Source organism: Patagioenas fasciata, chromosome 11 (genome assembly GCF_037038585.1).
Source record: "Patagioenas fasciata isolate bPatFas1 chromosome 11, bPatFas1.hap1, whole genome shotgun sequence".
NCBI classification, from domain to species: domain Eukaryota; kingdom Metazoa; phylum Chordata; class Aves; order Columbiformes; family Columbidae; genus Patagioenas; species Patagioenas fasciata.
The window spans coordinates 24552994-24578533 of NC_092530.1; the positions used below are offsets into that span (position 1 = coordinate 24552994).

Sequence of the window (25540 nt, forward strand, 5' to 3'; positions counted from 1 at the left end):
GAAACCTGAGCCTCTGAGCCTGCAGCTCCCAACAGGAAGAACATCGCATTAGCCTGGAATGATAACCTGGCCAGTTGTGTTTCCCTTGGGGTCTCTTACAAGATATTATTTCAAACCTGCGATTGCCTTCTCAGAGACTCAGTATTGAGTATCGGCAATGTTGCATCTGACCCTCTGTGCTACTATATATCCTCATAAAAAGTTAGTGGCCACTCTAATCTTCTTTTTCTCCTATTATTTTTCTCTCCACCCCTCTTTTACTCCTACAGTAGCTCTGTGTCCAGATGAATTTCTGCATTCTTGAGCTAAATTTGTTATTACTTGCATTCTATAAACCGCACACCTCCAAAAATAGGGATTATTGTAGGTTGTTAAATATAAATGGAGTACTTTCCCTGATTGATTATAAAGTGTCAGGTTTGCATGTTTAAAAACTCCTTCCTGGAGTTTTACAAGTCCATTTAAATAGAAAACATACAAATAAAGCACTGTCAGGTGGAAGTAGAAGAGATTTTGAAGAGGACGGTTGAAACACATTAGTGAGAATGAATCTGTTTTCCTTTTGTATAAATCACATGTAGATGAAGACTTTATTTTAGACAAGTCCTTGACTACTCCTGAGAAGCACTGTAGTATCAAAAGGAGTCTTCTCTAAGTGCTGTGGTTACATTGCCTGTTACTCTGACAAGAGGTTGCAGAAAATAATAAAGCTAAGCTTTGTGTTGTTCCTTCAGTTTCCTTATAATTCTGTTTTTCATGTGTGATATGGTGATTACTATCTGGATGAACAAAGCTGACTTGCTGAAGTACTTCTGAATAGTTGAACCCCAGTTGAACAAATTGAAGCAACCTGAATCATCCTGAAAAGTATGCACATAGAATTATTTTTATTCTCAAAAAATGATAGACCTTTTGGAATTAATGTATGTATATCCCTGTTTTCAGACTGGATTGTTTAATTCCTGTTTACAAGTGTTTGGCTTTTGTTACCACGCTTTGCTCTAAATTCCCGCCTCACTTTTTTTCTTTCTCCCCTTAGAAAGCCATGCTGCAACCTATTTGTTTAAACAATGATGTTTTCTCTCAATAAATCATGAGATGAGCTATTGGTTTCATAATCTTTACTTAAAACAAAAAATATCCACATGGGTGCACAGCATTTGGCTAATTAATTTCTGATAATTTGCAATGTTAAGAGCCAGCTGCCAGGGTCTTGTGTGACTGTTAATCTGTGGAAGAAGCCATGGTGAAATGATTGGAGATCTGCTCCTGCTGGTTGCCAGATAAATTCTTCTTATGACAATGTCACTAGGTTAATTAATTCAATTAATGACTCCCAGAGCAATGTTTTTCTTTGTCTTTTTCATTTGCCACAGGCTGCTGAACAGGTACCCCTCTGGATGTATTCTGAAGTTATGTCACAGATAAAGAATAATGTACCGCTTCCATGTCTAGTTCTGAAGTGTCTTAATTTTTAATGAAGTTTGGTAGCTGGTAATTCCATTAGAAATTAGTTTCTTCTCTCTTTTTCTTAAAAGCAAGCAATCAATTATCCATTGTTTTATTCTTTTCAGAAACAGTCACGTTTTTAGGTAACTTTAACATCAGATCATTTTTTTACATTCCCTTAAAGAAAGAAACTCGGTGTGGAACTTTGCTCTTCAGATGCCATGAACTGGATGTTTGCTTTTGTCCTTGGAAACAGAAGCTGCCAAGCTGGATCAGACCTCAGGTATACCTAGATTATCATGCTAGCTCCAGTAGTTGCAAATGTTATCTATTTCAAAGTTCAAGAAGCAGAAAAACACGTCTTACATCTAGATTAATATTTTTATTAAGGAAAAAGTGAAAGGAAAAATACTTCCAAAAGGGACATGTGGGAAGAATCTCAGAGACACCCTATGAGACTCTCAAGAGCCCTCTGTCTTGAATGTCATCTCATTTTTCTGAGCAGAACTAGGAGAGTTTGGAGACAGTGCTTTAAAAAGTGTAGCCATCACTTTTTAGATTAGCTTGTATAAAAATATGAATAAAGCACAGAGCAAACAATGAAGTGGGAACGAAAGCAATTTTTGCTTCTCGATCCTCAGCTGAGCAGCACAGGAGAAGCAGAGCATCCTGACACTCATCCAGGCTCTGCTCTCTCTTGGTCTGGTTTTCTACCACTACCCCTTGGACTCCCTGCCGATCACTCTGTGGCCCCCTGTATTCACTCCAGTGTGTTTCCATTCATGGTGTGGATTTCATTCCTTCTCTTGAATATGAGTTGAAAACATGCTTGAATGTGAATTTCAGGTTTGAATCCAAATCCCACTGACATAGAAGTTCTGCCCTGGTAGCTGTTCTGGATTAGCCCCCATTTGGGATGTAAATCAGATTTAGATTAATTTTAATCATCCAGATGACTGATTTGAGCTCAGGGAAGACTCTAAAAGCCTTCCAATGGAGGTCGAATCATGCCTTGGTGCCTTGCAACAACGTAATAAACTTGGAGGAAAAATGTGAGGAACAGCTTTAGATATTACCAGGAGATTCATTCTGGCAATTAACATCACTCCAAAAGCTGAGGAAGAGGTGATGCGATGTTACTAGTGCAATAAAGGTGTGTACATGGGAAGTTGCCTCCCTCTGGAGTGTTGGAGCTGCACACTCCATTTGCTCTGCATGGGAATACCTGGCATTTTTTTACTGTATTTTCATGGGCTGTCTACTCACTGTGCAGTGGCTCATTTCCTGCACTGTATTAGCCTTGCTGAATTGTAGATGCAAGAGTCAGCCTCCTCTGCACAGGCGAGCTGAGGGTAAGGTCTTCACTGTATGGCTTGTGAGATGTCTGCTCTTCCTATACCAGGTGCACACACTTGAACGTCCAGTTCAGGGAGGAAAGAGTCAGATCTGCACGTTCAGTGCTGAGCTCTGTGCAGCGCTGTGCCTTGACAAAGCCTGCCAGAAAAGTTAAGGGCATCTTTTGACACTTGTTATCTCATGAAAAGACTATTATTCACCTAAAGGGGAAATCGCCATGTGCTTTTCTTTACATTCAATCCAAATATATACTTTTTAGATGGAAACACTCCAGTATTTTATGTCAGGACCCTTTAGCATAAGCAGCTGCCCAGGCAAGTCATAAGCGAGAAGCATAATTTGAGCTGTCATTTCCCTGCAGTAAATGCTTCCCTTTGTCTCTAGGAGCTGAGTGATAGAAATCAGGATATGTAAATTTGGGCAATGGATCTTAATTATGAGCAGCAGGTGTCTGTGCAAGAGTGCTCAGGTAAGGGGGGAGGTAATGCAGCCACTATGACTTGCTTGTTGGTGGTGTACAAAGGGACAGCACAAAGCTCCAATTAATTATCCACATTAATGAGCTCAGCGACCCAAGTGAAAGGAGAGTACCTTGTCTGCTGCTCCAGTTTAGTCTTCTCAGCAGACAGTGGTTTAAACCAGTTATGCAGCTCAGCCTCCAAAGAGCACTAACAGTCAGCAGTAAGGATTAAATTACCATGATAAACCCTGAGAAATCACATAGTGGGTGTATAGATTATGATGAGTAATCCTGTTGGAGAAATTAATTTTCTAAGGAACATTTCCTTAAGATGTCCTGAGCAGAGAAGCACCTTCCCAGTGTGTTCGTAAATATGACTGTCTTTGGGGAGACACCACTGTTTGACTTTTACTGATTTAAAAATAGGTAAAAATTATGTTTTTTAATTTTTGTTAGTACACCACGATTCATACCCAAAACATTAAGGTCAGGTGAGCTGGGGGCATAATTCATGCCCAATATAACATGTAGATTACTGTTGAACTGTAGTGTCACTGTCCTGTGTCCGGATAGGTAAAGGTAAGAGAAGCAATGGTGCCTCCAGACTGGGTGCAGTCCTCACTTCTTTCAGTCTGGTCCCTATTCTGAGTGGATAATGCAGTTTCGATGCCCATTCAACAAATGACTTTTCTGTCAAGTGTGTTAATATTGTTAATATTGTACCATTTATGGAAAAATGATGTGCTATTGATTTTTTTTTTCTTTTTGATGAAGTTACCAGTCTGCTTTGTAAGCAAATGTGTAAAGGTGAAGATATACAGTATGATTTGAGCTGATTTAAGGTGTTGCTGCTGTGCGAAGCAGTGGGTGTCTGTCCCTGGTTATGTGATCTTGCTCTCGTGCTGGCTCTGACATACATGGGGCTCTGTGCTGACACAGTTTAACTTGCTGACCAACAGAAACAGAAACTAACACAGAAAATATAACAGGGGGCTGAGAGCTTCCTTCCTTATCCCTTGGCATTAGACCATCTCTTTTCCCCCACCAGAGACATCATAATTCTCTTTTGAGTAGAACAGTTTAATTAGTAATAGAAGCCACACATGTGGATAGTAGGGACCAGTCTGTCACCCAGGCAATATATTTTAATCAGGCGGGTTTTTTTCCTTGCAACTTGCTTCCTGTTCCCTGCACTGATGGGCTGAGACCTTGGGCCAGTCCTGGAATAACTAATTTTGTTATGATACAGCTCCTGGCTTGGAGCAGGTTGCTGTTTGCAGCCTTTCAGTCAGTCATCTCCTCAACCTCTTCCTTTTTTTCTCTTTTTGCCCCCTCCAGCTGTGGTAACATCTAAACAGACATATGGGTCCTCATTATGCATTGTCCTACACCTTGTGTGGCCACTGAGGTTGGTGCAAAGTGGGTGTCAAACAGCAGCATTCTTATGTGGCAGTGTTCTACACCTCCTTGGTAAATGATTATGTGAGGACCAGGGAAATAAACTCTCAATCCTAATACAGCACAGAGCTGCTCTGCTACAAATCTGGGGCACTGTAGTTTGAAGAAACCAAAGCCTTTCCTCCTTTGAAAAACAAAATCAAAAGAAACAAAATCTGTAACAATTTCAATCAAGTGAATGGAGGGCATTTGTTCAGGTTATAGCAGAATAACAATGAATGACCTCATGTGTCAAACAGTATATATAGACAAATAATTATTAAACAAAACCACTTTGCTTCTCTAGCTCTGCTGCTTCTTGCAAAGCAATAGTCCCCCATTTGTTTTTCAGTAGAAAAATTGAGGATATGGGTAGAAGTTTGAACTTGTAACAGTCTGTCTGTTTGTATATCTTTCCACAACCAGGAGTATTTCTGAATAAGAACTGAAGCATCTCTGCTTGTTTAGAGGAAATGTCACAGGGCAAACCAGCCAAGGCACTTTAAATAGGACAAATGAACGTAGGCTTCAAGGTAGGATCAACTGTTTATTTACATCCATTGTCTCCTTGTTTCCCACACAAATATATTCTGTGTTTAAAATTTATAAAGCTGGGCGAGCCCTTCTCACGCTGTTCTCAGTAAAATATTGCTTGTTGCATCTCTCTGAGGGGCTACTGACAAATAGGCTCTTGTTGTCTAACTTTCTCTCTGCTGAGGTTAATGATTAAGTGGTTCAGAAGGTTAATTCCTGGAGATAGTGTTGTCTTTGGCTTGAACAGATGTTGGTAGTGCTTTAATGTGGTTATCAAACTCTGCTGCCCTTCATTCTTTGCTCTGTGCAGTCCTGGGTATTGTTCACCAGTGCATTCCAGGCCCACTCTATGGAGATTCAGCAGAGCTGAACATACCATTGCATTAACCACTGCAGAGCATCAGCTTTCCTGAGCTCACACCAGATAATGCCAATATATAGCACATAAACTGATAATGACAGCCTTGATCTTTAAAAGATCTGTAAATATTTGTATATGCATGAAGATACAGAACACCTTTTGAGGCTCTCATTGAGTGATCTGTAAAGCCACTCACAGTCTTTACATCATCAAATCTCTCCAATAGAGCAGCGCATCACTGTGTAAACCCTGCCCTTCCTTCCCTCAGCACCTTGTATCTTGTTAGATGATATGAATCTCAAGGGTGGCTGAAATAATCTGTTGTGTAATCAGTACCCCTAACAGCCTGTTAAAACACTGGGGGTTGGAGCAACATTTACAGCGCTTGAAGCTATGTCATGATAGGAGTTGTTGGATGTGCACAAGAAGTCCTGGCTTCCCACATCCACTCTGTCATAACCATCCACCAGTATCTTGTGACAGTTGGCAGGAAGAGCGGTGGCAGGAATGCATTTACCAGGCAGCCTTGCAAACACCTCCTGCCCTCTTCCTACACGCTGCTCTAGACCCGCTGGCAGCACAAAAGCAGTTGGAGTTAAAAGCATCTAACCTCACCTATTTTGATTATTTTATTCTTTTTCTTATTAGGTGTTTTCTAGCATCACTAGCTCACAAATTGTGCTTAGATTCAATGCAATATAAAGCACTGTGTTTTAATCTGGGGAAGAATTACTGTGAACTTGTAGGAATTAACCAACTTATGAAAACAGGACATTTTCCCATTACCATGTGTTTTTATAACGTGAGGGCTGGTTTTTTTTAAAGTAATTCACATTTCCAAAGACAAGCTGGGTCCTGTAACCAAAATGCATGTTGGTGTTTTAAATAGCATGATGCAAAAAAGAATGCAAACTTCGTAATTTCTATAAGCAGTCCTTGAAATAATTAATTTTAAGACAGCTTCATGGTGGGATTAATTATATTTGAATATCAACACTAACAATGCCATAAGTGAATCATAATCTTGGATTTTACCTGTTCGTTATTATTTGTGAAACTGTAAATGGAGAGGAATTGTTGCTATTTGCTTTTTTTCCATGACAAGCTGAGATTAAACTCGAAGCTGATGATACCTGTGTCCCTACCCAGCAATGCTGAGTGACACCATGCCCTGGTTTTAGGTTCCCCGGTGCAGTCTGTAGATTTAAACTGCTGGAAAATATTGGTGTCATTGCATAAGATCACAGACAATGTCTTAAGGCCACAACCTTTATCACAAATGCAATACCTGGATTTAACTGGCCTTCGTCCTGGCAGATTTCATCCCTAATTGTGTGCAGAGACTGTTCTGGATAAGGCTCTTCTTCAGTGCTTCAGCTGAAGCTGTGCCATGGGGCAGAAAGGAGTGAAAACTCCCAGGACCAGAAAAAGAGAAAGAACAAACTATGACAGTAATAAGAGTGCTTCTCTGGGGAAAAAGTGCAAGATCCCTGTGCCCTGTGACTCTTCTCTAGCAGTTGATTTGGTCTTGTGTCAGATTTTCCTTCAGCTGAAGTAGCCTTTGCTCTTCCTTGTTTTTACCCACAGGCGTCTGTTTAAAATACGCTTTGTATCCCAATTCAGTTGTGATCTGCAGGAAGTTCTTTTAATCTTCTTGCATAAAGCTATTTTAAAATTTTCTTTGCACTGGATTTAGGTTGGATCCCAGTTTTTTAAAGAGAACTGGACACGGGTATATCTGTTGTGGTCCCAGTGGTGTCCTGTATGGTGGAATCAGATCTTCCCTACAGCCAGCAAACAGACCTCCCCAGCCCTCCTGGGCTCACCTGCACCTTTTTTTGCAGCTGCATCACTTCAGTCCATCTTAGTTGGTCTGTGATTAATTAGAAACTCCTTCCCATTTTGTCTTGCCCATCTCTGCCATTTGCAACTGATGCATTTGCCATCTCTGTTTTTGCTCCTCGCTTAAGGCTCATTGTATTTGCTGTTGGTGCTAAGACAAAAGTCAGATTTAAAGGCCTGAGGTGTGGGTAGTTTCTAGTCTCAGGCATAAGCCAGAGCGGGCGTAAAGCAGCAAGGTTAAGACTGGGTACCAGTCGTTCAGTCAGACTCGCTGGGCAAAGTCTTTCCAAAGTGCTTCTCCTCTTCATCCTGCTGAAGCTGGAGATGCAATTCCCATAGATTTCCACAACATCAAAGTCAAAAAGCTCCTTTCCCTGTTGATAACTTACATTGAGCCAAGAATTTCAGTTAAGCTACAGCTCTCTATGTATTCAAACTAGGGACTTACATGTACACGCTTGATTTCATATGAAATTCCTAATGATTTTATCAAACCCTGGTTGAATATCCCCCAAATATTTCCCAAAAGAGCCATACATACCGCAACATGAGATAGCTAGAGGAATGGCACCAGCAAACCTGTGTACCGAAGGATAAGCCATCAGTAATCGATGTAAACCAGCAGCTGTTCTCCCTGCTTGCTTTTCTGCTACTTGTACAGCAGAGGGAGCAGAATGGGACTGGTCTGAGCCCAGCGCTGAGAGGGGGCTTTGGGGCAGTGCTGCTTGTGGCGAAGATTAGGAAAAGGAAAGGGGATAGACAATAAGCAAAATTAGAAAATAATATAGTTTTTATGTACTTTAAAAAGCATCTAACGCCTGGAGGGAAATAAAGATTAGCCAGATAGAGTTGGCTGAGGTACAATGAGAGAATGGTTGCGTTTCAAACTTAATGAAAATTGCTGTATCACGGGCTTGAATCCCCTGCAAACTGTCCCTACCTATTTGCGGGTGCCTGTTTTCATTGGTAAAGTATTGCAAATTATTCTGACTTTATTTTGAGCATAGGTAGGAATATGCTGCGTGAACATATTTTAATATTCAGCAGTTGCCCACAGTGGGGGAGAAACATAGTTTAGAAAGAAATATTCTTGATTTGAAGCCTTCCAAAGGAAACTGAGCCCAGACCTCCATCTCACAAGGCGGGGGACATGACTATTTAGCCAGAGCTGCAGGACCAAGGCCAAACCTCTTGCACTGCAGGAGCCTGGAAAACCTGGGAGGAGAGTTAATTAACCATCTAGCACAGAGGAATGATCCTGATGCTGAAAATAAAGAAGCCACTGAATAAAGGGAGCTGGTCAAGAGGAGCCAGGGAATTAGACTGAGCGGTGAAGTACAGCAGGCAGCTTTGCTGTGGAAAAGCAGCACGGTCTGAGGGAGGCTCAAGGAGGAAAGCGCTTTCTTGAGGTCCTTGTTAAGAAGCAGTGGAGTTTTGTGAAGGTGCTTTAGGAAGTGGGACATGCCATCAATATCCTGCTGGGTGCCAGAGACAAATAGGAAGCAGTGACACTGAGTTAAGGGCTTGCCATAGATGAATGAAGAAATTCAAGTCATATTCTTAAATAATTTGATTTTTTCATTTGGTTGAAGTACAATAAAGCAATTTGGTAGAGTTCCAGAATGGAGAAAAACAATTTCTCTTTAGTTGAAATGCTATAATAGAGCAGAAAGTCTGAAAGATGAAGTTTTTCTTGACTATCAAGGAGGGTAAAAAGTCCAGATTCCTATATTTTTTCCTTGGTTACAGGTATGACTTTTCGAAGTCACCTAAGACAGCAGTGTATACAGTTTACATTAAGATTAATAAACAACTAAATACTTACTGGCATAATCAGGTCCCTCCCTGGCTACAGAAAGTGTTGTTTGTACCTGTACTTGCCTATAATGAGCTACTTACCAATGTGTGTGTCACCCAGGCAGACCCATATTTGAGGCTGCTGTTATGAACCCGTGTCCCATATGGGCATGGGTAGCAGTTACGCAACTGAATTATATGTTTAGGGAAGTCAGTCTATGTGAGATGGGCACAAATAAAACATGGATTTGAAAAACGTGAAGTTATTTCCTGCCACAGGTCATGGGAGTCCTCAGGTCCTGTGGAAGCCCTTTTCAGATCACTCACTGTTCCTTGCGATATCCGAGAGTTAAACCAGAGTGATACCCCTGTTGTTTAAAAGTGATGAAAATATTTGTGGTGCAAGAACGTGTCATGGATCCTCTTTTCTTTGTCCACATTCCTGGGCACAGTATTTTTGTACTTTGAAACAACGAAAGTTCACAACAGAAATGTTCAATTAACTGTTAAACACTCCCATCAATTCAAGGATCATTTCCAAATCTGATGGATGAGTTCAAAATTTTCAATTCATTCTAACCATCAGGCGGAAAACCAGTCAAATTCCCGAGGAGAAAAGAGATAAATGCTGAAATGAACTTGCATATCTTTAAGAGTTATGATGCACTGAAGACATTGAGTTATGAACATGAAAACTTCCAAAGTGTGTACTGTAAGTTGAATCATTATGAATAACATCTCAAGCTAAGTCTCTGACTTCATTTTGATCCAAGTTTGAGAGGCATGGCATTTGTGTTTGTGTGCGCATAAAGTCTCATACCATGCACAATTCAATTATTCCCCATAACAGTCAATAAAAAAAAAGGAAAATATTACTAAAAATGAGAAGTTTTAAAGTATGCAAATATTAAATTCCAAGAGGAAAAACTGAAAGGGGACTTTGTGAATTGCCAGTGGGGTAATTTTTAGTACTCTCAAATAGATCCCATTTTTAAGTTAGTTTATTTGGATAGTTAGGATATGCTTTGGATTTTTAATCAGTGCTGTTTTTCACAGATACATCCAGTGGATTAGTGCTGTAGAAACATTTGAAAGAGTTTTGAATCAATGCAACATGTAAGCCACTGAAAAGTGAGTAGAAACAAAAGATATTTCCTGCTTTAAAAAGATATTTCCTGCTTTAAAACTTTTAAATTTATATAATCTATATTTTATTAAAAACAGGCTATGTAACATGAAAAATCCCTGTGGACTATATTTTACTGAATCTTATTGCAGTTTTCTTAATTCTGCATTATGTATTAACAGACTCAGTTATACTTCCACTAGATTTTTAGACTCTGGTTCCATTGGCTTCCATTCAAAACCACATTTTGAATATGATGAACTATGAATTATTAAATAAAACAATAAAGCCAACAGCTGGTGCACTGATAGCAATGGAACAGTCTTACTGCCTGATAATATCCATACTGTTACTTTTCAGAATATCCAGAGTTTCCAAAGCTGAACTGTTCCCATCGTTGTGATGTGATGCATGGCATAAGTGATCTAAAGATGGAATAGAGGCCAGTATGTTTGCTTAAACAATCGTTTTAATGTTAATAATTTTAGAACAAAAATGTATCACAGTTGCTGAATGAACAGCCATGAAGTCAGTGTTCATACTGTGCTTGGGGTTATATAGAAAAGGAATCTCAAAGAAAAGGAAGAGCTATTCTTCACGTTTTGTGGGTGGAGAATCCTGTCATTAAGATCTCAAGAGATGTATCCAGGTTGACTCAGGGAGTTTGTTAAGGAACTGTGAACTGCAAAATAAGTAAGTTGTGGGTACATGGACGCAACTGAAGGTAGCAGAAAATGTCATTTGTGTGGTATACACATGTCACTTCCCATCACCTGTCAGCTCTATTCAATAACAAACTTCATTAGCTGACCCAAATATAAGTACTAAAAATTGACACATCAGCAACACTTTGCTTGGTCTTTACAGAATAAATATCCACTGTTATTTACAGAGCCTGATTTTTCCATTTCCCCTAATATGCTAGCCTTTCATTACTGGCCCACTTATTAGTAACACTTACTTTCGGGAGATTGTAATGTTGCTGAAAGCACACAAAATACAATTCCTTTAGCCATTAATCCTTGTCTTGATGCTACCTCCACAGTACAATGCCTTTCTCTTTTACCCCTGGCTTTTTTTCTTTCTCTTTTTCTTTCTCTTTTTTATCCCCTCTGTTTAACCCAATGTGACCACTCCACGAGGTAATTCCTTTTGTGGCAAGCTTGCCGCAGACTAACTCCTATTTACACTGGCTGCAATTTTCAATTAAAGACAAGAACTTAACTTTAGCAGAGGGTCCTATAGAAGCTGCAGAATCCAGCATTTGGGACTTAAATTTGCTTTCCCAGCTTGAGACTTTGAAGTTGGGAAGCATGAGAGTGCCTGGGTGGAGGTGGTGAAGTGTCTTTCAGATAAGAGCTTTAAAGCAGAAAACATGTTAACCCAAGGGTTCTGAGGTTAGGGAAAACCAAAAAGTAGAAAAACAAACCTCGTGCAGAAATTATGTATAGGCCTGGTACCTAGAAATGTGATTTAAGGTAAACAAGTTGCTGAGTTATCCTTTAAACATTATAATAAAAAACCTGGACTTCTTTTAAAGAATAGCTCTAAGGTGTCCAGTCTAAACCAATTAGGCTTTAAGCAGAAGACTGTGAAATGCCACTTAACATGCTGATTTTAAGCTTGTAAAAAACAACTGTAGTGAGAAAGAACTGCAAGCTTTTTGTTTTGCTGAACAAGTAAGTCACATGAGAAATTATAATCAGGTAATGAGAAGAATTTCAGGGAATAAAACAATTCCCCTTTCAGTGTCTCATTTAACTCTGTGTACATTGGAAGAGTTTAGTAGACTGCACATTATTTTTTTATTTAAAAATGGCATGTATGCAGGTGCCCTTTATTTTGTCTGTACCTATCACAATATGCGATTAAAAAGATCCGCTAACATTTCCTTGCTACATCAAGTAATGTGTGTCTTACAGTGGACAGGAGACAATCCCAAGTAGTTTTGATGCTGTGAGCCCCACCGTTACAGATACACACATTGATAGAACAACCACATCTAAACCAATCTTTTTTCCATTGCTCTGTCAGTTAATCAAGCTTAAAAAAGCCTACATTTTGTCTGGTAATAAGAATGAAATAATGTAATAACCGCTGGATAAAAATACTAGTAGTACACAAACACAATGCTTTACCTGTTTAATAATTTTTATCATTATTTTGGAGCATCCAAGAAATATAGGGTCTGAAAAGGCTTAAATCTGAATTAGCTTAACTACTTTTGACAAGTTTACACATGAGAGACATTGAGACTGTGTGTACGACTTGCTACTTTAAGTTTTGTCCCGGCTTTCTGTTTGGAGATTTCAGCCCAAGCTAAATGAACCCACCCTTTTGCTGATTTCCAACATTAGACATGTCCCCAGTTATTTTTTTTAACCTTGCTTTCAGACTGACTTTCTCCCAATTGAAATTCAGTCCCTGAATGGTTGGTTTTTTCCTTGCTTCTAAACGTTGATAAAAAAGGGTTTTCTTCACTCTCTCAATTTGATGTGACAGGGCCCTGACATGAATAATGGACGTGTTTCTTTCACAGGCAAATCAGCTTAATTTAGCATGCTTTTTTACTTTCAATAGCAAAGCCACAAGCCTGTAAATTCCATGAGATCCTTTAGGTTTGCAGAAATCTTTAGAATTAGCAGAAAACGTATAAAGTAAACAGCACTTATTTTGTCAAAATACTTGAATAACTTTTATGCAGGAGTTAGAGATGAATATATCACTTCCTAATCAGATTGCGATTTACATGTAGTTGAGGATAGGCTGCCCAGGCTCAGCCTGCTCTTTTGCTAAGGGAGGAAATAGGAGTAGAAAGAATAAATCATCAAAAACATTAAATAGAACTAAAATCTCAAACTCTCTTCCAAAGCTGAAGGAGAGAAGTGGAATTTAGAAGAGGTTTATGCAATAGAGGCTGTGTTAGGAGAACCCCACTCTGCCCATCTCCCTGCACAACTGCACTCAGAGGAGTTGCTGTTTTGCACAGATCCTGCTGCCCAAGGAGAAAAAAATGTTATTTACTGTGTGCACAGAAGGGAGAGGGACCAAAACAACCTGCCAGCTTTCAGAAAGAACCTGTGTACATGCAACCATGTGCACTGATAGGCATTGCCTACACAATGCTGGAAAAGGTGCATTAATGAGGTCCTACAAGACTTGCTTTGTGTTGAAGAAGCAGCAAAACCCCTCCTTGAAGCTTCAGAGAGCAACTTTGGATTCATCCTTGTTTGTGTGGTTTCATGAGGTATTTGAACAGACTGCTACCTCGCTTTTGACATACTATAAATCTTATGTGATGAAAACAACTGCCAGGGTGAGCTCTGCTCTTTCTCCCAACAAGAAGTTCAAGGAGAGAGAATTAGGGTAACTTTCTCAATTTGCTCTTTCCACCATTAGGACTCATCTCCTGGGGCTGCTGCTAGTAGCAAGCAGCCTGGTAATACTATCAAAGGAAAGCATAGGTTAATTCTATGGTCATTACATATTATTGTAATGTCAAGCAGCTGTAACAGCTCATTCATAAAAATATTCTGATAGTGTTGATAACTTATCAGTTAATAGTAAAAAACTTAATCTGAGAGGCTAAACTCTGTTGCTAAAAATCATCCTGTTTGCATAAATGAGACTTTAAAAAGTCCTTCCCTTTCTTTGCAGTATTAAATAAATAAAACAGAAGCTAGTTAATAAAAAACAAACCAAAACCTCAAATTAAATGCTACTTGTTTCTAAGCTATCCACCTGGGTAGGAGGAAAATGGTTCATACAGATGCTGTGTTGCATTCAGCCTTACTTCGCCAGATGAAATCAAGTTCCGTGGCTAACGGGATCCCACATACCTCCAGGTCTGTCTGTAATAAGTAGTTAATCGGCCAATTAGGGGAACCAACAATTACAAATTGGGAAGAAGAGAAAAAGGAAAGAAGAAGAAGAGGGAATGAGTCTAGGTAGGCTGTAATCCCTTTGAAAAAGTTTCTAACGTTAATGCTTAAAGAATTATGTTCTACCATACCTTGACTGATTTGTTTTCCCCCTTAGTCCCCCTTCCTCTTTTCCTACTCGTTGGGTCAGTTAATTGGCTGATTAACTAGCAATTACCTCTGCGACCAGCTCTGTATAGGGTCTCTTTTAATCTAGAATTTTATTGTCAAAGGCACCAGAGCAAATTCATCTCTGGTGTAAGCATGTTGGAGTGAATGGGCTGACATCCAGGACAGAGTCGATCTATTGTATCACAGGCGCTGTGCTTTTAAATCATTTGATTAACTGGGACTTTAAAAATTACATTTCTTTTCTGTGAAATCTGTTCATTTTGGTTAGAAGAGGGGAGAAAGAGCTTGTGAGAGAAGTTAGTCAAATGGTTGATAAGGGTCTGGAGCAGCAATATCCTCCAGACACCGTGTCTGTGTAACGATGTGACAGTTAAACAGGGTGACATCTTTCTTCTCTCTCAGGCTGGCACTATTGCAGTCTTACTGGCATGGACTTTTAGTGTTGTTGTTAATGATTAATTGGCTTAAATTCTATTTGTCATCCAAGTAGTAGCCCCAAAAGGTAGGGGATGTCTCTTATCTTTGACCACTAAGCCTGGTATGTAGGGTTGATTTTGCCAGCTGGGGAAGGTGTGACTAACAGTGCTTGGTGACTCAATATATCACAGCTCAACTGTACCTGGTTCCCCCCAATCCCTGTTTGGGCCATCTTTTATATGATGCTACCACTCCTTGCTCCTGGCACTTCTGGCTTCCTGCAGCCCTGTGAAGGGTATTTTGTATGGTGGGAATCAAACTCAGTATATTTACTGGGGTGCTCTTAGCACCAGGAAACTTAAATGGGACACTGCAAGCAGAAATCCTTCATTCTTGTTGATGTCTGCATTGTCTGGAGGGTGGAGGGACTGACTGCTCCTGCTGTTTCCTCAGCCTGCTCTCCTGGAGAAAAAAATGCTAAAGGGGATGGACCTTACACATGGTTACCAGGCGGTAGGGGATGCACGATATGGGAGGGGATGGAGATCCCATTTTGGGAGAACTCCGACCAAAGAGTCAGCTCTGAATATTGGAGCCAAAAGGCAAAGGATCAGATTACTGAGGAATCTGGCAAATTCCCTAGAACACTGGGACCTGGCAGAAACACATCGTTCCATGCATGGAAGGAGCTCTGTATTTTACCGTTTCAAACAGTGCATGGGTTAAAGATAGGCTAACGTGGGAAGAGGACAACAATGTCTTTTTCCCATGGGATGCAAGGACGTAAAATCCTGCTGCTGGGTGATATTTTCTTGGCAGGTAGATGGGACGGTAGCAGTTTAAGCAGCAGATCTGTACCCGCCATCCTGTTTGTGATGCTACAAATGCTGCAAGGAGCAGTGCAGTTGGGGCAAAATTTAGAGGATATTAATATTTTATAGAGGTGGAGGGATGGAGGTAGGAGATATGATTGCATCCTGCACATCTTCAGCTATTCAGATGTCCAGAATCAGTGTGCAGTTCTGGCATCTTCCATAGGCAGCTCTGCCAGCTGAAAATGTCACCATTTCTACCTGGAGGTCACCTCTGTGTGGCAGTTCACTCTCAGCCCTGTGGTGAGGGCATAATGCGAGTGCTTTATCACTTCAGAAAAACATTTCCAGGCTAACCCAAAGTATTTGCTATAAATGTTTAAATTAATCCACCCAAGTTTTGTCTGGAGCAGTTGCAGGGCTCTCACAGAAGCCATCCCACAAATCAAGCCAGCAGCTGGACAGTGGTGGCTTGTGGACTGTGGCACAGCTGCCTGAGCAGTGAACATCTGGCTGTGTCTTTGAGGGCTTAAAGAAAGAACAGGGCGTGGTGGCTGCTTCAGCGCAGCATGAGTATGGGTGAAATTGCCAGAGGATATTATTGATGACTAGGATTTCACCTTTCTAGCCAAATGAGCCCTTTCATAGAGAACTCGAGTTCAAAGGACTGCCATTTCCCACAAGCTGAAGTGCATCTGCGGTAGAAATGCCACTGGAGAGAGCTGCGCCTGAGAACTGGTGAGTACAGCACTACTGGTTGAACAGTACCTGTTCTGCGTCTGTACAAAACTATTCTGAGCAGGCATTTGGGCTACAAGTTTTACGGGTTCCTAAATAATGTCGTCGTTTTTGAAAAAGTCTTGTCATTTCTCTTTCTAACTTCTGCACTGCAGTATACTTGAAATTTGAGGAGATTTGGGCTGGAAAATATTAACATGTTAACTGGTTCAGGGAGCAGTTGAAAAAAAAAATGTGAGAGAATGGTCTTATCATAATCTATCTCCCTGCAAAAGAGACTTGCTTTGCTGAAAAAACACTATCATACTCACAGTGATAAGAAACTTGTAATGTGATTACCAGGGTCTGAGGGATGCGGGTACCAGAGGGAGACACTAGCTTGGAGTATCATTGGACTAAATTCAATCCCACAAGGTATTTTTGAGTCTAAGGAAACACCTGATACCTGGTTTACATGTTTACTAGAGAATAATACTTTTGCAGTATCATAAAAATGGTAAAATATGTTCTTCAGATCTGGACAAAGCCAGCACAGACTTGTCACTTTGGTGGTTACAACTCTGGATTCCCTGGAACACAAGCGATCCTAAACCTAGCAGTGTTGTGAAGGGGCTTAGTGGAGAACTTAACCAGAAAACATTTGAATTACTAGAAAACATTCCTGTCTTTACAGCTCTGAATAGTCCTTAATGCTAAAGGGTTTGGGAGGCTCAGATTAAAGGTAGGTACTCCTCAGAGCCAAGATTTACTATATATGGACTATCAGCCACATTGAGACAGGAGGCCAGACAAAGTAATCTCTATAATCGTTTCAAAGCAATGCATATTCACCTTATAATTTAAGATCCAATTTTATAGACAGAAGCAGTAACACTATTACAGAGCATGAATGGAGAAAAGAAGTGCATGCAGTAAGTCAGTCAGGATTAAAGCAGTGTCTCTGCTCCATTTCACCAGTGAATGCATTCCTGGGATCAGGCCCTCCAGGAATAACTTCTGTGAGCAATGTCCCTGCCCGAGGATTAAGCTTCCATAGGGTCGTTCTTCATTCTGTCTTTTTCTACCTGTGGTCTTTCCATGAAGCATTAGCAGAGGTTTTCAGCCATGGCAGAGAGTGTGAAGGGAATGAATGGCAGGCCCAGGAACATATCCCAGGACCTAATAAAATCAACACATTTTCCTACAGGCTAGAAAATTGACTTTCATGCTGAGCCCATTGAGATCTGTAAGGAAAGTGGTGGGTGCTATGCTGGGCTGTGCACTTAAACATTGCAAACCTTCTGTCCTTGTAAAGGAAAGGAGGGAATTGGGGGTTTGTGTACATTGTTTAGTAGAAGACAACTTAAAGAGGAACCGTTAGCCCTCTGTAGCAAAGGAGGACAAGGGTTAGGGACTTTCTATGTCTAGGAAATTGCACAACATGTTAGAAGTGATAAATAAAAGTTATTTATTACAGCTTTTGAATCTCTTCTTGTCATAAACTAGACGGCTGTCATAACAATGGTGAAAAGATGTGGCGTACTTTCAGGGTTTGTTTTAGAAACAAAGACACGGTTACAGTATGTAAAACAGAACGGAGAAGTTTTTTTTGTCTTATTCTAATTTCCTACTCATTTGATGTCTCTTAATATTGTGCTGCCTTCGGTAGTCTCTTGTATGACAGGGGCAAGGGAGGGGAGTCTTTAACAGGTGCTGGTCTCCCATACCTCCGTGGTGTCAGCAGCAATGTGCTTGGGTGAAAGCAGCTTGTGTTCAAAGGTGTGGGATGGCAGGTTCTCTTTCAGTTCCAGACTGGGATTTAGACAGGTTTTGTTCAATGCTATATGTGGATTAGAGGTGTAAAGAGAGACAGCTTAAACAGCCAGCCCGTCATAACAGAAGTACAAACATTACAAAACAGGACAATAGGAAAAGAACTGACTGCTTTTTAGTTTATCAGTCAGTTCACCCCTTGGGCCAGGAACTGCATGCACTCTCGCCAGGATGCTTTCCCTTCCCAATGATGCCAAGGTGACCAAAATAATACAAATTAGTTCAGAGCAATGGTAAACTGTCACCCTTAAAAAAATTAAAAATACAAAAATCTAGTTCTTCTGTTTTCCTTCTCATGCCCCCATGCATCATTGTACAGGCTCTGAACAGACAAGCCCACTATTACAATGTTGTCAGGGCCCTGCTAGTTTTCTAGTTCAAATCCTTGTTCATGCTGTTTGCTAAGTACTTGTTCACTGTGACAGCTTTCAGCAAAACAGAACACACTGAATGCTTCTTTCCAAACAGCTCTGTCCTGCTGGGCTTCAAGTGAAACAAGCCCTTCAGACTCCATCATGTGAACTTTTCATAAGGAACAATCTCCTTTAGACAATTCCTTTCAGAGATACTATCCGTGAAACTGGGACTTGGGGATGAGGTGACATCACAGACTTCTTCCTCTGGCCAGGGTCATGGCCACCTAAGTTGTATTTGTCAGGAGGCCTCCACGTGGTATGGTGGATGATTTCTTTAATTACCTAATGTTTGCCCATTAAAAAAAAATGGGCAACAACTTTAAAGTGTATTTTAGCGACTGTTTTGTTGAAAGGAAAGCAAATGCTTTTGTGTAGACAGTCAAATACTGGTCTGTAAAAATCAGAACTGATTACTAAAAACACAACTCATGTGCAGTTGAATCTTAAAGGCAGATGCACCAGAGCTGGTGGACCAAAACTGATATAGATCTTTGCTGTTTGCCTTGTTGGTGTCTGTACCTTGTGTCATTCCCCTCTGACTCATCTGCCTGTGCTCTCTTGTAGCAGTCATGCATAGAAACAAACTGGAGGTTTGATGAACAAGGCAAGGTGTTCATGCACTTGCACTGAGTTAGCAAGTAAATGCAGTAAAAAGGGCTGGCTTGGAGAGTCTAGGAGCCTGTTAAATGTGTGTGCTTCAGCAGCAAGAACAGAGCCTCTTGGATGTCCTCCAGCCCCACTGCTGAGTAGAGACCTTAGAGAAATATCACCACCTTTCCAGGTAGGGGAGGTGGAATTGATGACCCATGAAAGTTGTCCCAACCCAGCTGACCACCACCTCGAACACCTGCCCTGCATGGACAGGGGATAAGTAGTAACGAGGTAAAAACATAGGAGTAATAGCAATGTGGAGAGAAATGGTGGGAAAGAAAGATTGTGGGTGTATGATTGAATGCAGAAAATGGTCCTAGTAGTGATGTGTCCCATTGATATGGGAATAGAGCGTTGATGTGGACAGGAACCTGAGACTGCACAGGATTTGCACAGGCCCTCTTGGACAGTTGGGGAACTTAGGCAATATTTCTTCCCAATCTGCTTCTATAAATGTTAGTTTCCAAGCAAGGTTTTATTTATCTGGCTGACAGAGTCATTCTGTGGACCAACGTTAAAGGACAAGTGATCTTTGAAAAAACTTTGATCTACAATGTGTCTGCTTTTTGGGATATTTTCTATACCATCTTTGGATGAAATTCATCAGTTGGACTGAAAAAAATTGCTTTCTTAAGTCCAGAAGTAGCAATTTGGTTCTTTCTAGCTGGCTTCTTACAGATTTTCACCCATTTTCAGGCAGATCAGGGAACAGCACTTATCTGTGTGAGTCTGGCCAATAATTCAGGATTTTGGAGCCCCTGCTGTGAAGAAGCCAGGATAACTAGCCTGAAACAGTGACAGAGACGAATCCTACAAGAATCAGCAATGATGTTTCTTTGGGAAAACCCAGAGTGTAGGCTTACACATTTTGTGGATATAGGGACAGGCAAATCCTTACTGTCCTACAGTATTTCCACATTGTTCCTTTCCTAAGGGAGCTGGGCCGCTCCAGTTACTCTGTACTAACATCAGCCCTTCCCTCCCAATTTCCAGTAGCACAGATGGAAACACTTGTGTCCGGGACATGGTTACCAACCAGCACATCCTCCTTGTTAACAACGTATACAAGAGCCCTGCCAAATGGAAATTCAAATAAAGGTATCACTGGAACATTAGAAAAATTAGTAGACGACACAAAGGCATCCCCTCTTGTGCATCACTTGCCTTTTCACCACCAAGCTGCTTCTGTTGACTTGAACCACTCCAATACCTCAAAGTTGAAGGAGCAATTGGGATAGTGGCAACTTTTTATTGAGATCATAGAGTTTAGGTCCACTACTCATCGCACTAGCTAAACTAGCCAGAGCAGCACCGTGTATCACCAGCAGTTACTTGGTGCCCTTTTACCTGTGCAGAAATAACTAGGAATGTGCAACATCAAAGCAGTAGGTATTTCTTTTTATTCCACATGCTTCTAATGAGAAATATTCGCTCATAACTGCTAGAAGTTATGCACTGGCCTTCTTACGCATTTTGCCTGCAGGGTTCTAGATCAAGTTAGTAAAAAACCGGAGCAGGCTTGGTGTAGTTCCACAAGTTATACATACTCCTCTGCAAATCTGTGTACACATGGAGTTACTTTGTTGCTGTTGTTGTGGAAGTAACAGTTTCTTTTCACAATGTTATGGGACCACAATGCTGTGTAACACTCATTGAGGGCAAGGAGGATTTTTCCTACACTGTAATATTAGACATTAAAGTAATTTTAGCAACAGTCAGTGACTAATCATTAATCCTACTAAAGAAAAAAATGAAACAAAAACCACCAACAACAAAACCCCCAACCAACCAAAACAAAAAACAAACCAAGCAAAAACCCCGTAAACAAATAAAAAAATAACCCAAAATCCAACCAACCCAAACCAGCAGAAGTAAAAGTCCTCTGAAGAGTCCCAAGATATTTATTACTCAATTTTCTATAATGTCTGGTTAAAATGTAATCATATGCAATCATACTTGACATTAATTATATTGCTTTAATGTGGTTTGCCTTAAAATGTTCATCATAGCCTATGTAGTCTAGTTCACATTCACCTGGAATAACCAGTGATAAACAACAAAGTTCAGAGTCAGGCAGGTGTGGCAGTCAGTCATACCACTTAGACTGTGTAACCTGTGGCTGTATCTTACAGGACCCCATAAATAACAACCACCTTCTGCCTGTTGTTTATCCTTTAAATTCATGTAAGTCCTAACACATACACACAGAGGAAAAGAGAACAAGAAGAGGAATGTACTCCAGACAGGAGAACTGGAAAGTAGAGTAATCCATAATCATGTATTGCATTTGTTTAAGTTGTGTAGAGGAACATTACTTCTCTGCTTAACTATTTTTCTTCCAAATTGAGTATCACAGATTTGAAGTGCAGGCTGTAATAAATACAAACAAGCATTGTATTCATTCAGCTGGAGATTTCTCCTGTTCACTCCTCTGCATTCTCTCATCACTCTCAAAAATGAGAAATGCAGGTTTCCAAGTGGGGGCATGAGGGGGCAACTGGGATTGAGTTTTTTCTATGCAGCCCTTGCTTTTTCACGATTCATTAAACCCTTTCTCCCTTGTGTGTAATTGGACCCCTCTCATTTACATGCATGAGGGATGCATAATTCTGAGAGAGGTACTGTGATCCAAAAAAAGAGAGAGACAGCCCTTGGGCCAGGGTGCAGGAGACACGGGAAAGCTTGCTGAGAGCAACCCGCGTAGTGTCATCGCATCTCTGGAGCAACTGAGCTGGTCCTGCTGCGCGGTGCTGGGAAAGCTTTGGGCTGCAGGGCTTGACCCCGGGTCAGAGGCTTCACTTCCAAACCAATCTTTGCAGTGACCTCAGCTCCCCGGAGCAGTGCTGCTCTGTGTGTGAGGCAGCAAACAGCTTGACTGCCTGGGATCCTTTGCACGTTGGCACCTGATCAATTCATTAATTATTGCTGATAGAGCTTTTGGTGTTACAACGTAGCCTCCAGGGCTTAAATCCCAACCACTGAAGCAGAACTGGTGGTTTTGAGGAGGTGACAGGGAAGAGGCTCTGCTTCTACCTTCCCTGAACTATGGAAAATAACTTCATAGCCAACGGATTTTCCCTTGCAGGACAATATCAGATGTTAAATAACCTTGTTCCTCATGTTCACAGTGGGGAAAACAGCCAGAAGGTGAAATATTTTAGCTGGCTTTTTACTCAGATAAATTCTACTTAGAAAACTGCACTCCATGCTTAGTAGAAACTGCTCCTCTCTTCCTTTGCACAGGCTCTGTTTAGCTCATCTTTACACAGCTCTTAAAGTTGTTGTCCCCGTGCTGAGCTATGTTAGAAAAGAGCTGTGACATTGTCTCCCATTAACAACTCATGATTTATCATCAGTGAGATGGAAATATAATCAAGCTCATTGTGATCTAGATATGGAATAACAAAGCTTATTTTCTAAGCCGTGGCTTTAACTATATAATGCATAATCCAGACTGTCTGTGTGTGGGTCAGACAAAAAAACGAGGCACTGGTACCTGCTCTGTAGAAAAAAACGCTGTCTTTCTAGGAATAAATACCTGCTTTGTCCTAGAATGAGCAAGAATTATACTGTTCCTGGTACAAAGAACACTAGTGGCATTTGCTGACTGATACTGTGGGCAAAGTATAAATATCTTCACATTTCTGGTGAATTTGTTGCAAGGGAATCTACAGTGCATGGAGCCTTAGTAATTTACTTCTAGAGGCAGCAGTCAGCTTTACATTTCTTAAAGGGACGATGTTTTATGGTGGTAATAACTTGGTAATTTTTGAACTCTTAACAGATAAAAAATACGTGATATTACCCTATGATGGAGCACTTAGGATTTTGTCTATTGTTAAATGTTGAAACCCACTTCGGGGTTTTTAAAATTTATTTTATCTAGTTATTTTTATAAACTGATTGAATACATCCGATGGAAGAAAATAATTAAAGACTATCAGGGCTAATATTTGTTTGCATGTTGTCAGTGGGAAATGTTTTTAAGGAATGAAATTTTTAAAAATAGATAAATATATTAATGAGCATTTCTTCTAAGCTCTCAGTGTATATGCTCAAACCTATCTTTTAGCTTAACTTCTATTTAAAAGGTTGAAAGAAACTAGGAAATCCCTGCAGAGAACAGCCAGCCACACGTCTGCATTTCAATGTGTCCTTCCAGACCAGAGCCTTTGATTTTGAATGGTAACGTTGTTGCTTTAATCAGGAGACAATCCTTATATATTAGTTGTACTGGCCTATAATTGTAGGAGCTAAATGATACACAAAACTGGATACACATCTTTGCAGGCCGATTAATGGGGAGGACTGAAAGCAAAAGTAAACACTAACCTTACAAAATAAAAGAAGTTAAAAGATAAGTGTTAAGGACCTTTTTCTTTTTGGAGAATAAAACAAGATTTAGTAGCTTTCCACTTAATTTAAATGAAAAGAATTGCTACCTTACATATTGCACTGATAATGTGGGGGAGAGTGAAAACAAAACCGTCTTTGTAGCTGTGACATCTCCTATAGTTGTTGTGAAGAAACTTTTCCCCTTGGTATCTGCTAACCAATTCTAATTAATGCTGCACATTCCTCCACTGAAATCATTTAATGCATAACAAGGGAGGAAAGGAAAAAAAAAGGGAGAGAGAGAGAGAGAAGAAATTCTCAATGCTGGTGATTGCCCTGTTCGAATTATGGGAGTGAAAGCCCAGGCCCCCTAACCTACTGTCTATAAAGCAGAGCTTTGAAAGAGAGCTGCGACCTACAAAAGCTGTCAATCTCCCTTGCCCCGAAAGCCTGGGTTCACATGGATTCAAGTGACAACCCTCCTCCCCCACACACAATACATCAATCTGTCTCTCCCCCAAGCACCCACGGCCCATTGTGCGAGCCGCAGGTGCCCAATGTAGCACCCATGGCCGTTCCCCCGGCCCCCCCTGAGAACCGGCCCCGCACAAAGGGGCCCGGGCAGATGGGCTGGGTGCGCTGGGACGTGGCTGCCGCACGGTCACGTGGGGTTTTAACTTTTTTGGGGGAGTGTCTATGATTCAGACTGATTTCCAGTCCCTTTGGCAAACCTGGTCACCTGCCAGTGGCAAGGGCTGGAGTGTTTGGTGCTCAACTTCTGGCATCTTGAAAAATGGGTGTTGCATATGGGTATTAGTGCTTTCTAAGATACCAGTAAATACAGAGATGGCGACTGCCCCTGCCTGGTGCAGTGTTGTGTGAAAAGGCTTTAACTCTCTTCCCACCTCCTCAATGGGCACACAAGCCCTGGGGATGTTTCTGTTCTGAATTACCTGTGTCTGTTAAGCACAAGGGCAGCATAGGCACCCAGGTGTCCAGGCACTGAAGGACAGTCCTGGAGGGCTGTGATGCTGGGTGACCTAAAATGAACTGATGGCCCATGTGGTACCAGGCTTTGGCTGGTGAAGATTTGGCCTGCAATATTGCCCCAGATTTTCTGTAGACTGTGAGTAAACTGCTTTGTCACTTGATGTCTCAGTTGCCTCTACGTATAATGAAGGTTTTTCTTGTCTATCCACTCCTTTCCGTGTTGATATAAACTATACATTCGGGGAGAAGGGAGTGTGTCTGTGTGATTGTACGATGCGCAGCACAGGAAGACATTTTTGCCATAAAACAAATTAGTGGCAACAGTAATGTAGATAATGAAGAAGGTTTGCCTCCTGTGCTAAATCGTTCTAATGCACAGTGATAAAAGTAGAACTGATTAATCTTCTGCTGCTTTCTGTGTCTGAACTGTGAGTGTTCCCATCACCCTTTAGATCTGCGTTATGGAGTCAGGTTTGGAGAACCCAGAGGACAGCCAAGGCCCTTAATCTGTTGGGGAAACTGCACAAGCATATGGGATCTGGAGAAGAGGGAGTTCATCCATGCACCTGCCATTGTAAGTAGTGCCTAACTTGCTATTGATGTTGGTTTTTTCCCCAGCACTTAGAGTACAGGTCTTCTATTTTGATCTCCATCAGTGGAAGTACATAGTCTACTTCTGAGTAAACTAAGAAGCCTTGTAAGCCCAGAAGTTACTCAATAAGCTCGCCTTTACTGAAGCTAAAATTTGTGTTAAATAAGGTTCTTTCAGTTCCCCGCTCTTTAGATCAAAAATTAACAAGCAAGCAAACAAAAAATAACAGTGCAAGCTTGACTTCTTTAAGTTCTTTTCCAGATCATTTTGTACTAATACATCCCAGCAGGCTTCCCTTTCTCCTCACTAGTGATACAGCTCCAGTATTTCCAAGCTGCACCTCCAGTTCAGGCTTTGCTGGGC

General features: G+C 40.9%; 1 long non-coding RNA gene across 6 annotated transcripts in view; it reads left to right on the plus strand.

Moving 5' to 3' along the window:
* Positions 1–25540, plus strand: part of LOC136106053 (uncharacterized) — a 45916-nt gene that overhangs the window by 14625 nt on the left and 5751 nt on the right. For 3 of the 6 annotated variants that reach the window (XR_011740958.1, XR_011740959.1, XR_010652075.2), the window contains exon 2: positions 25038–25159. This is a non-coding gene — a long non-coding RNA (uncharacterized lncRNA). Of the gene's footprint in view, positions 1–5128; positions 5236–16279; positions 16382–24411; positions 24722–25037; positions 25160–25540 lie in introns of those variants that run through there. The other 3 variants (XR_011740960.1, XR_011740962.1, XR_011740961.1) reach the window with 3 other exon arrangements.